We start from the raw sequence: 13,418 nt of genomic DNA on the forward strand, positions 1-13,418 counted from the left end.
TGGCGCCTCCCTTTCCCTCCCGTAACACCTCTCCCTCTCGCTGAGCTTGGCGAAGCCTTGCCGAGATCCCCGCTGCTTCCACCACCACGCCGTCGTGCTGCTGGATCTCCATCAACCTCTCCTTCCCTTTGCTGGATCAAGAAGGAGGACGTCTCTCCCAACCATACGTGTGTTGAACGCGGAGGTGCCGTTCCTTCGGCGCTAGGATCATCGGTGATTTGGATCACGACGAGTACGACTCCATCATCCCCGTTCTCTTGAACGCTTCCGATCGCGATCTACAAGGGTATGTAGATGCACTCCTCTCTCTCGTTGCTAGATGACTCGATAGATTGATCTTGGTGATGCGTAGAAAATTTTAAATTTCTGCTACGATCCCCAACAGTGGCATCATGAGCTAGGTCTATGCGTAGTTTCTATGCACGAGTAGAACACAAGTTGTTGTGGGCGTCGATTTTGTCAATTTACTTGCCGTTACTAGTCTTATCTTGATTCGGCGGCATCGTGGGATGAAGCGGCCCGGACCGACCTTACACGTACGCTTACGTGAGACAGGTTCCACCGAGTGACATGCACTAGTTGCATAAGGTGGCTAGCGGGTGTCTGTCTCTCCCACTTTAGTCGGATCGGATTCGATGAAAAGGGTCCTTATGAAGGGTAAATAGAAATTGGCATATCACGTTGAGGTTTTGGCGTAGGTAAGAATCGTTCTTGCTAGAAACCTATAGCAGCCACGTAAAAGTTTGCAACAACAATTAGAGGACGTCTAACTTGTTTTTGCAGCAAGTGTCATGTGATGTGATATGGCCAGAAGGATGTGATGAATGATATATGTGATGTATGAGATTGATCATGTTCTTGTAATAGGAATAACGACTTGCTTGTCGATGAGTATGACAACTGGCAGGAGCCATAGGAGTTGTCTTAATTTATTTATGACCTGCGTGTCAACTGGAACGTCATGTAATTACTTTACTTTATTGCTAACCGTTAGCCATAGTAGTAGAAGTAATAGTTGGGGAGACAACTTCATGAAGACACGATGATGGAGATCATGATGATGGAGATCATGGTGTCATGCCGGTGATGATGATGAACATGGCGCCCTGAAGATGGAGATCAAAAGGAGCAAAATGATATTGGCCATATCATGTCACTATTTGATTGCATGTGATGTTTATCATGTTTTACATATTATTTGCTTAGAACGACGGTAGCGTAAATAAGATGATCCCTCGCTAAAATTTCAAGAAAGTGTCCCCCCTAACTGTGCACCGTTGGGAAGGTTCGTTGTCCCGAAGCACCACGTGATGATCGGGTGTGATAGGTTCTAAAGTTCGCATACAACGGGTGTAAGCCAGATTTACACACGCAATACACTTAGGTTGACTTGACGAGCCTAGCATGTACAGACATGGCCTCGGAACACAAGAGACCGAAAGGTCGAACATGAGTCGTATAGCATATACGATCAACATGAAGATGTTCACCGACGATGACTAGTCCGTCTCACGTGATGATCGGACACGGCCTAGTTGACTCAGATCATGTATCACTTAGATGACTAGAGGGATGCCTGTTTGAGTGGGAGTTCATTAATAATTTGATTAGATGAACTTAATTATCATGAACTTAGTCTAAAATCTTTACAATATGTCTTGTAGATCAAATGGCCCACGCTAATGTCAACCTCAACTTCAACGCGTTCCTAGAGAAAACCAAGCTGAAAGACGATGGTAGCAACTATACGGACTGGGTCCGGAACTTGAGGATCATCCTCATAGCTACCAAGAAAGCATATGTCCTTGAAGCACCGCTAGGTGAAGCACCCATCCCAGCAAACCAAGACGTTATGAACGCCTGGCAAACACGTGTTGATGATTACTCCCTGGTTCAGTGCGGCATGCTTTACAGCTTAGAACCGGGGCTCCAAAAGCGTTTTGAGCAGCACGGAGCATATGAGATGTTCCAAGAGCTGAAAATGGTTTTCCAAGCTCATGCCCGGGTCGAGAGTTATGAAGTCTCCGACAAGTTCTACAGTTGTAAGATGGAGGAGAATAGTTCCGTCAGCGAACACATACTCAAAATGTCTGGGTTGCACAATCGCTTGTCTCAGCTGGGAGTTAATCTCCCGGATGACGTGGTCGTTGACAGAATCCTTCAGTCGCTCCCACCTAGCTACAAGAGCTTTGTGATGAACTTCAATATGCAGGGGATGGAAAAGACCATCCCTGAGGTATATTCAATGCTGAAATCAGCGGAGGTGGAGATCAAAAAGGAACATCAAGTGTTGATGGTGAATAAAACCACTAAGTTCAAGAAAGGCAAGGGTAAGAAGAACTTCAAGAAAGATGGCAAGGGAGTTGCCACGCCCGGTAAGCATTTGCCGGGAAGAAGACAAAGAATGGACCTAAGCCTGAGACTGAGTGCTTTTATTGCAAGGGAAACGGTCACTGGAAGCGGAACTGCCCCAAGTACTTAGCGGATAAGAAGGCCGGCAATACCAAAGGTATATGTGATATACATGTTATTGATGTGTACCTAACCAGCGCTCGTAGTAGCTCCTGGGTATTTGATACCGGTGTGGTTGCTCATATTTGTAACTCAAAGCAGGAGCTGCGGAATAAGAGGAGACTGGCGAAGGACGAGGTGACGATGCGCGTCGGGAATGGTTCCAAGGTCGATGTGATTGCCGTCAGCATGCTACCTCTACATTTACCTATGGGATTAGTTTTAAACCTCAGTAATTGTTATTTAGTGCCAGCTTTGAGCATGAACATTGTATCTGGATCTCGTTTAATGCGAGATGGCTACTCATTTAAATCCGAGAATAATGGTTGTTCTATTTATATGAGAGATATGTTTTATGGTCATGCCCCGCTGGTCAATGATTTATTCTTGATGAATCTCGAATGTGATGTTACACATATTCATAGTGTGAATGCCAAGAAATGTAAGGTTGATAATGATAGTCCCACATACTTGTGGCACTACCGCCTTGGTCACATTGGTGTCAAATGCATGAAGAAACTGCATGCAGATGGGCTTTTGGAGTCTCCTGATTATGAATCATTTGACACGTGCGAACCATGCCTCATGGGCAAAATGACCAAGACTCCATTCTCCGGAACAATGGAGCGAGCAACCAACTTATTGGAAATCATACATACTGATGTGTGCGGTCCAATGAGCGTTGAGGCTCGCGGTGGCTATCGTTATGTTCTCACCCTCACTGATGACTTGAGTAGATATGGGTATATCTACTTAATGAAACACAAGTCTGAGACCTTTGAAAAGTTCAAGGAATTTCAGAGTGAGGTTGAGAATCAACGTGACAGGAAAATAAAGTTCTTACGATCAGATCGTGGAGGGGAATATTTGAGTCACGAATTTGGCACACACTTAAGGAAATGTGGAATTGTTTCACAACTCACACCGCCTGGAACACCTCAGCGTAATGGTGTGTCCGAACGTCGTAATCGCACTCTATTGGATATGGTGCGATCTATGATGTCTCTTGCCGATCTACCGCTATCATTCTGGGGTTATGCTTTAGAGACTGCCGCATTCACTTTAAATAGGGCTCCGTCGAAATCCGTTGAGACGACACCGTATGAATTATAGTTTGGAAAGAAACCTAAGCTGTCGTTTCTTAAAGTTTGGGGATGCGATGCTTATGTCAAGAAACTTCAACCTGAAAAGCTCGAACCCAAGTCAGAAAAATGCGTCTTCATAGGATACCGTAAGGAAACCATTGGGTATACCTTCTACCTCAGATCCAAAGGCAAGATCTTCGTTGCCAAGAACGGGTCCTTTCTGGAGAAAGAGTTTCTCTCGAAAGAAGTAAGTGGGAGGAAAGTGGAACTTGATGAGATGACCCCTCTCGAACCAGAAAGTAGCACAGCACAAGAAAATGTTTCTGTGGTGCCTACACCGACTAGAGAGGAAGTTAATGATGACGATCATGATCAAGTTGCCACTGAACTTCGTAGGTCCACAAGGACACGTTCCGCACCAGAGTGGTACGGCAACCCTGTTCTGGAAATCATGTTGTTGGACAACGGTGAACCTTCGAACTATGAAGAAGCAATGGCGGGTCCAGATTCCAACAAATGGCTTGAAGCCATGCAATCCGAGATAGGATCCATGTATGAAAACAAAGTATGGACTTTGACAGACTTGCCCGATGATCGGCAAGCGATAGAAAATAAATGGATCTTTAAGAAGAAGACGGACGCGGATGGAAATGTTACCATCTATGAAGCTCGACTTGTCAGTAAGGGTTATCGACAAGTTCAAGGTGTTGACTACGACGAGACCTTCTCACCCGTAGCGAAGCTGAAGTCCGTTCGAATCATGTTAGCAATTGCCGCATTCTACGATTATGAAATATGGCAAATGGACGTCAAAACGGCATTCCTTAACGGCTTCCTTAAGGAAGAATTGTATATGATGCAGCCGAAAGGTTTTGTCGATCCTAAGAATGCTAACAAAGTATGCAAGCTCCAGCGCTCAATCTATGGGCTGGTGCAGGCATCTCGGAGTTGGAACATTCACTTTGATGAGATGATCAAAGCGTTTGGGTTTACGCAGACTTATGGAGAAGCTTGTGTTTACAAGAAAGTGAGTGGGAGCTCTGTAGCATTTCTCTTATTGTATGTGGATGACATACTATTGATGGGAAATGATATAGAATTCTTGGAAAGTATAAAGGCCTACTTGAATAAGTGTTTTTCAATGAAGGACCTTGGAGAAGCTGCTTACATATTAGGCATCAAGATCTATAGAGATAGATCGAGACGCCTCATAGGTCTTTCACAAAGCACATACCTTGACAAGATATTGAAGAAGTTCAATATGGATCAGTCCAAGAAGGGGTTCTTGCCTGTATTGCAAGGTGTGAGATTGAGCACGGCTTAATGCCCGACCACGGCAGAAGATAGAGAAAAGATGAGTGTCGTCCCCTATGCCTTGGCCATAGGGTCTATTATGTATGCCATGCTGTGTACCAGACCTGATGTAAACCTTGCCGTAAGTTTGGTAGGAAGGTACCAAAGTAATCCCGGCATGGAACACTGGACAGCGGTCGAGAATATCCTGAAGTACCTGAAAAGGACTAAGGATATGTTTCTCATTTATGGAGGTGACGAAGAGCTAGTCGTAAAGGGTTACGTCGATGCTAGCTTCGACACATATCTGGATGACTCTAAGTCACAAACCGGATACATGTATATTTTGAATGGTGGGGCTGTCAGCTGGTGTAGTTGCAAGCAAAGCGTCGTGGCGGGATCTACATGTGAAGCGGAGTACATGGCAGCCTCGGAGGCAGCACATGAAGCAATCTGGATGAAGGAGTTCATTGCCGACCTAGGAGTTATTCCCAATGCATCGGGGCCGATGACTCTCTTCTGTGACAACACTGGAGCTATTGCCCTTGCCAAGGAGCCCAGGTTTCACAAGAAGACTAGGCACATCAAGCGTCACTTCAACTCCATTCGCAAAAATGTTCAAAATGGAGACATAGATATTTGTAAAGTGCATACAGATTTGAATGTCGCAGATCCGTTGACTAAGCCTCTTCCACGAGCGAAACATGATCAACACCAGAACTCTATGGGTGTACGATTCATCACAATGTAACTAGATTATTGACTCTAGTGCAAGTGGGAGACTGTTGGAAATATGCCCTAGAGGCAATAATAAAATGGTTATTATTATATTTCCCTGTTCATGATAATTGTCTATTGTTCATGCTATAATTGTGTTATCCGGAAATCGTAATACATGTGTGAACACATAGACCATAACATGTCCCTAGTGAGCCTCTAGTTGACTAGCTCGTTGATCAATAGATGGTTACGGTTTCCTGACCATGGACATTGGATGTCATTGATAACGGGATCACATCATTAGGAGAATGATGTGATGGACAAGACCCAATCCCAAGCATAGCACTAGATCGTGTAGTTCGTTTGCTAAAGCTTTTCTAATGTCAAGTATCATTTCCTTAGACCATTAGATCGTGCAACTCCCGGATACCTTAGGAATGCTTTGGGTGTACAAAACGTCACAACGTAACTGGGTGGCTATAAAGGTGCACTACAGGTATCTCCGAAAGTGTCTGTTGGGTTGGCACAGATCGTGACTGGGATTTGTCACTCCGTATGACGGAGAGGTATCTCTGGGCCCACTCGGTAATGCATCATCATAATGAGCTCAATGTGACCAAGTGGTTGGTCACGGGATCATGCATTACGGTACGAGTAAAGTGACTTGTCGGTAACGAGATTGAACGAGGTATTGGGATACCGACGATCGAATCTCGGGCAAGTAACGTACCGATTGACAAAGGGAATTGTATACGGGATTACTTGAATCCTCGACATCGTGGTTCATCCAATGAGATCATCGAGGAGCATGTGGGAGCCAACATGGGTATCCAGATCCCGCTGTTGGTTATTGACCGGAGAGTTGTCTCGGTCATGTCTGCGTGTCTCCCGAACCCATAGGGTCTACACACTTAAGGTTCGGTGACGCTAGGGTTGTAGAGATATTAGTATGCGGGAACACGAAAGTTGTTCGGAGTCCCGGATGAGATCCCGGACATCACGAGGAGTTCCGGAATGGTCCGGAGGTAAAGATTTGTATATAGGAAGTCCAGTTTCGGCCACCGGGAAAGTTTCGGGGGTCACCGGTATTGTACCGGGACCACTGGAAGGGTCCCGGGGGTCCACCGGGTGGGGCCACCTATCCCGGAGGGCCCCATGGGCTGAAGTGGGAAAGGAACCAGCCCCTGGTGGGCTGCCGCGCCCCCCATGGGCTTCCCCCTGCGCCTAGGGTTTGAAACCCTGGGGTGGGGGGCGCCCCACCTGACTTGGGGGGCAAGTCCCACCCTTTGGCCACCGCCCCCCTTGAGATGGGATCTCCAGGGGACGGCGCCCCCCTAGGTCCCCTATGTAAAGAGGGGAGGGGGAGGGAGGGCTGCGCACCCTAAGCCCTGGCGCCTCCCTCTCCCTCCCGTAACACCTCTCCCTCTCGCTGAGCTTGGCGAAGCCCTGCCGAGATCCCCACTGCTTCCACCACCACGCCGTCGTGCTGCTGGATCTCCATCAACCTCTCCTTCCCTTTGCTGGATCAAGAAGGAGGAGACATCTCTCCCAACCGTACGTGTGTTGAACATGGAGGTGCCGTCCGTTCGGCGCTAGGATCATCGGTGATTTGGATCACGACGAGTATGACTCCATCATCCCCGTTCTCTTGAACGCTTCCGCTCGCGATCTACAAGGGTATGTAGATGCACTCCTCTCTCTCGTTGCTAGATGACTCGATAGATTGATCTTGGTGATGCGTAGAAAATTTTAAATTTCTGCTACGATCCCCAACAATTTGGACGCCCTGGAGGAGGAGCGTGACGTGGCAAAAGCCCGCTCCGCATTCTATCAGCAACAGGCTCGACGGTATCAAAGCAGAGAAGTACGGGCCAAAACTTATAATGTTGGCGAACTAGTTCTACGCCTACCAGAGAAGAAAAAGAACAAACTCGGGCCCAAATGGGAAGGTCCCTTCGTTATCGACCATGTTCTGACTGGTGGAGCATACCGTCTGCGGGATGCATCGGACAATCGACTCGAGCCAAACCCATGGAACGCAGCCAGACTCCGAAGGTGCTACGCCTAGTTCCGGACTATGTGTTCGTCTCCTTACCTCCGTCAATTTTTTATATATCAACTATCTGTCTTTTCTTTCTTTCTTTCTTTCTTCCCTTTTTCCTTCACAACCTTACAAGGTTAAAATGTGTCTTGACTACACAATCTTGACGTGCTAGGCGTGCTCATTATACCTGGGGGCTTCTTATACAGAAGCTTAATATAATTATGTTCCAGGCTTTATGCCCCCCACATGTGTTACTTTTCCACATGTACCTTTTCTTCGCCATTATATGCATCGATATGACTTAAGTTTTGGCCAAGCTGGGTTGCCTGGCTCTTGTGTTTATGCCCTACGTTCCCGTTAATTCGGCTAGGGCATAAGGGGAGCACCTCTGCGATTGTTACTGCCGGGTCAGCCGGATGTGTACCTCAGACTGGGTGAAGCCGAAAGCTAGCGTTCTTAAGGGAATATTCGGTCGGTGAACAAAACATGACTTTTATTTATTGTAATACATGCCCCCAGATGTTTATATTCCGCGTCTCCTTTCGCAGTTCGGACATGCACATTAATGCATGCGTACCCAGGGAAAGGAAGCCTTAACGGAACTAATCTCCCTGGAAGATGTTTCTTACTATCCATGTAATATAACATAGCTAGTTGGGTACTTGTCTGTTCAAGCACTTATGACCCCTACGCCTGGTTTCCACATGTACCCCGGTTTTTTACATAACTGAGTGGGTATTCGGATACACTCCGGACGGTCGGGTCCGGAGGTCGAAGCGAAAAGGTCCGCCATGAAAAATGATTTACAATCCGGTTAGGGACAATATATGTCAATCGAAGTACACAGTCACTTAGACAGTGACTAAATTCTTCTTCTATACCATCCAACAGGCTGTCTAGCCTACAATCCTGTTGGGAATACTTTGCGGCTAATTTCACCTGGTCATACACCAAACTGACGGGGATTTCTTTCCCATCAGACCCCACAGGTCCGACTTCGGCCATATGGTTCGGGTCAGCCTTGGTATATCGAGTCTTCACCATGGCCCAGGCTTCCCTCGCACCTTGTCGGCAGGCAGATATCTTCCATAATCGGAAGCGCCGCCGCGCTCCCTTGAGCATCTCTGCAAGCTCCCCCATGCCTCCTGGCAGGGAGGCGGATGGCCACAAGGCCTGGGCAATGCCCTGCATCACCTGCCGAACTCGTTCGTGCAGTTGTGAGAGCTCGGGCAGAAGATCACCTGCAGACCCGGGCATCTCTTCTACGGGACGACCCATCAGTATACCTATATATATAACTCTGTTAGTCGGTTTCTTCGCCGAACTCTATAAAAGTTCGTTCAAGCACTTACTAAAAATGCCGCGTCGAAGCCTCTTATTCTCCTTTACGGAGTCAGCAAGCTGGGCCCGAACATCTTTCAGTTCAACACTCAGCTGGATATTGGCATCTTGGAGATCGTTTTTCTCCTGCCTAACCTTCTTAAGCACGCGCTCGCCAGCCTTTAGCTGTCATTGAGCATGTTGCTCATCGCCTCGTACGACCTCCAGATTCACTCCGGGGTCATCTGTAGAATCTATTGTTAGATTTGCATGCATGCCGCATACTACCTGGTACATGTCATTCTTTGCAATAGAAACAAGTGTTACCAGATGGGGCCTTCTCGGACTCCTTCACTGCGGCAACTGGGGCCTGAAGCTGGGCTTTGCACTCCTCCAGCTCTTGAGACAACTGGGTATTCTTCTCCGTAAGAACCTACACAAATAATGATCCTTAAATCAGTTGTGTCAACTGTTTCAAGTCTCAGGGGCTACTGATATACATAATTATTAGATTTTCTTACCCGTTTATCCTTTACATACTGGTCCGGCCCTGGCAAGACCATTTTGAGCAGCTCGGATGTACGCGTCTCCTGAGTTGAAGGCATCGAACGCCTCTTGGGAGAAACAAGCGTCGCGGGGTACGGCCCGATGACGCCTGTGATTCATGGGGCTCTCCACTTTGGAATTCGTAGCGGACAGCCTATCCGCATCCTCCGTAGGAGGAACATCCGGTGTTGGCCCCATGTTAGCGTCCGCCTCTAGGTCCGGCTCTAGAGCCCGACTGGTGGAGGCGTGGCCGGCAACATCTTCGGATATAGTCCGGCGAGCATTTTTCCTACTAGGAAACATGGGTGTTATTATATTTTAAAAGACGACAACCACGGAGCGGGGTTCTCTTTCATACCTCTGCGACGGCGTCTCAGTCCTGACCGCCTTCCTTTTAAGCCTACCCGGCTTCGGTGCCCCTTGTTGGTGAGTCACTGCGGGTTTGGCATGGCGTCCCAAGGGCCTTCCCTGTAAGACACCATATGTGTGCGGTAGGTGAAGTGCAGAAAAAGGGATCCTTCTCGGAAGTTGGGACTCCGGTTTCACTTACATGCGATGCGGGGAGTAGTCCAGGATAATCGGCTATGATGGCCACCATGGCACCGTCGCAGCTTAATTGATAGAAGGTCCTGTCAATAAGCTCCACAAATGTGTCCGGATCTTCTTCGAGTCCGGGGTCGAGGGCCCGGGCAGGGTCCTCTGATTGTGGAGGCGCACTACAAAAAAATACACCTCCGTGATGATACGTGTTTGTCACAGTAGGTCGCGTTTTTTTTCATGCATGTACATCCATGACAAATTTATGACAGAATCAAGATAGTCATACCTGTGCTGTCGTAGAAGTGTTCCTTGACATTACCAAAATTATCATCACGGAAGTGTCCACTTCCATGACGATAAATCGCGCGTCACAGAAGTGCTTTCGTCAAGGGTGACCGACACGTGGCATCCACCGTAACGGAATGCCGTTAAGCTATCGGGTCGGATTTTGGATCCGATAACCCGTTAACAGCCCTGACCAATGGGAAATTTCCATGTGTAAAATTCTGATTGGCCGAAGGGAACACCTATCAGCTCGTTAGTGGGCCAGGTGTCGCCCGTCCATTGGAGGAGACATGCCTATGATACGTCGACACGTGGCTGGGCCAATAGAGGCCCATATAGGTTAAAAAGGCCGGCCCAGCCAAAGGCCCGTAGAACTTAATAAGGTACTAGTGGGCCAGCCCAGTAACGGCTTGCTTAATAAAGGCCCATTTACGGCCTGAAGCCAGATCTGGCCCGTTAATTGTTCGCCCAATATTTGGGCCCATTTACGGCCCGAAGCCAGATCTGGCCCGTTAATTGTTCGCCCAATATTTGGGCCCATTTGCGGCCCGAAGCCAGATCTGGCCCATTAATTGTTCGCCGAATATTTGGGCCCAACTGCAGCCCAGTGACTTTCGGCCTGTTAGAGGCCTGATGTAGACATGGGCCCATTTCAGCCCGGTGTGACTTTCGGCCTAGGAATGGCCGGTGCTGCCCATGGGCCATATATGGTCCGACGGGACATCGGGCCCACTAACGGCCCATGCTAAAGGTGGCAACAGTTAAGCCCAACGTGACTTTGGGCCTGTTAAAGGCCTGTCGCGTAATTCGGCCCGTTGATGCCTGTGCTAAGCTTTCGGCCTCTTAAAGTCCCATGATATCAGTGGGCCAACTAAGGCCCGAGATATGTTTCGGCCTGGTAACGGCCCGTGAGCTAACTGGGCCCAAAACGGCCCGGTCTACATTTTGGCCTGCTGAAGGCCCGTCGACGACTAGTGAAAATTGCGGCCCAACATGCATTTTGGCCTGCTAAAGGCCCGTGGTTTCATCTCGGCCGTAACAGGCCAGTACAATATTCAGCCTGTTCATGGCCCAACGCTACCTGGGCCAAGCTAAGCGCTGGGTCGACAAAAGGCCAACTAAAATATAGGCCGGTGTAAGTTTGGGCCTGGCGCAATGTGTGAAGGCCCCAATCATTCGGGCCCAAGAAAGACGCAGGCCGGCCCAATTGTGGGCCGCTAAAAACCTGGCCCGTTAGAGTCGAATGTTTCGGTCCGGTCGACTACATCTGATTTTTTTCAGATAGCGAATGATGGCAGTAACTAGTAGGAATTAAGAACAAACCTACTCTATACAATAAAGAAATTACGGCATAGTAACTAAGAATAAACCTACACTATACAATAAAGGATTTAAGGTATATTACATCCACTCGGCATCGAAGTTCGCCACTAGTGATCATAAAGCGCAACGAAGAAGCAGATTACAAAAACTGGGCACCATTGCAGCGTAACAAAATAATACTGAACTGAGACCACTTCCAAGATAGTTCAAGAAAGGTTAGCCTTGCGGGGGAACTGCTGCGCAAGCTGCTGAGCAAGGCTGTGAGACCGGCCTAGCATGTCGGTCATAGCTTCCAGGTGTAGCTGTTTAGCGATGAGGTTCTCATTGGTGTTCTCCGCAATCTTTTTTAGAGATAGGACTTCAAGTTGAAGTTGAGTTGCAGAATGCCTTTCTGCTAGAACTTGGGACTGAAGAAGTCAAACTGATTCAGACAACGAATTCTGTGAGCTTGTCTGACTGTTAGTATCAAGTAACTTGAACACTGCATCAAGACAAGACTTTGGGGTTGTCTCGCTATCTTCAAGATGTTTTGCCTTCTTTGCTACAATATATGTTGGGTTTGTCTCACAGCCTTCAGCAGACTTGTGCATGCCATCAGGCATATCACCCTGAAACAAAGCAGAGAGATGACATGTTTTGCACGTGTATAAACAAAGATGATAACTGTTCTGTCAATTCTATCCAATTTCAAATTAGAAAATAAAGAGTAAGTTCAAAATATCAATAGCATAATTTGGCATTGTTCATAATGCGGGGAGCTTCACCACACTACTGGATTACCATGTCAACATAACAAGCATAGATGAAGGGCAAAGAAAATCATTGTATCTATTTTGGATAATGTGCATGGCATGTTGTTCATATCATCAGCCACATCAGTAAGATAAAACAGGAGATGACAAGGTGCAAACGTGGGCTGCTTCACCACACACTGGATTATAGATCCACAAAAACAAGCATACATATAGGGAGTATTAAGTAATGTGCATGGTATGAATAAGGAATTTGGTTTTACTAGTAAAACTTAGAACTTACGGTTCTTACGAACATGCATTTTGGTAGAAATAGCAAACTAAACAGCAGTAAACGATAGGGAGTATGAGCAAATTAAACAACAGTTGAGGATAAAGGCTTTAGAAGGACTGACTTACATTAACAGTTAACACCGACTTTATAATGCCCTTCTCCATATCAAGGGAAGGATAACTCAAGAATTTCAGCATAGAATCTTCTTCATAAGCATTGCCTGTACTCTACATTTTGTAGAGATATGATAATACTGGAAGGGATAGAGGATAATGAAGATAAGATGCAGATTGATGCTACATAATCAACTACCAATCCCTGGAAGTACAAGCGTTACAGGACAAAATGTACTGACAAGAGCAATGGGCTACACTTCTGCACTGGCATTGTCTGTGTATTCTACTTGTTGGTAAGATTAAATACAGATCTGATCTTTTTTAGTAAATGGTGGGCGAGGGAGATAAGATGCAGAATGCTACAAAATGAACCAATCCCTCTTCCCATAATACAAGAGTGTTTTGAACACTGGTGTACTGTACAAAACGTTCTTATATTATGGGACGGAGGGAGTAGCTGTTAATGTAAGTACAGTGATAGACCATGTTCAGTCCTTACAAGAGGACTGTAGAGCTAAACCTCTTCAAAAGCATTGGATTGATTCTAAATTTATGTAAGAGTCCATACGGATCTTATAATGTCCACCAAATGTATGATTACGAGGCTAA

The sequence above is a fragment of the Aegilops tauschii genome, chromosome 5, assembly GCF_002575655.3.
Source record: "Aegilops tauschii subsp. strangulata cultivar AL8/78 chromosome 5, Aet v6.0, whole genome shotgun sequence".
Lineage (NCBI taxonomy): Eukaryota > Viridiplantae > Streptophyta > Magnoliopsida > Poales > Poaceae > Aegilops > Aegilops tauschii.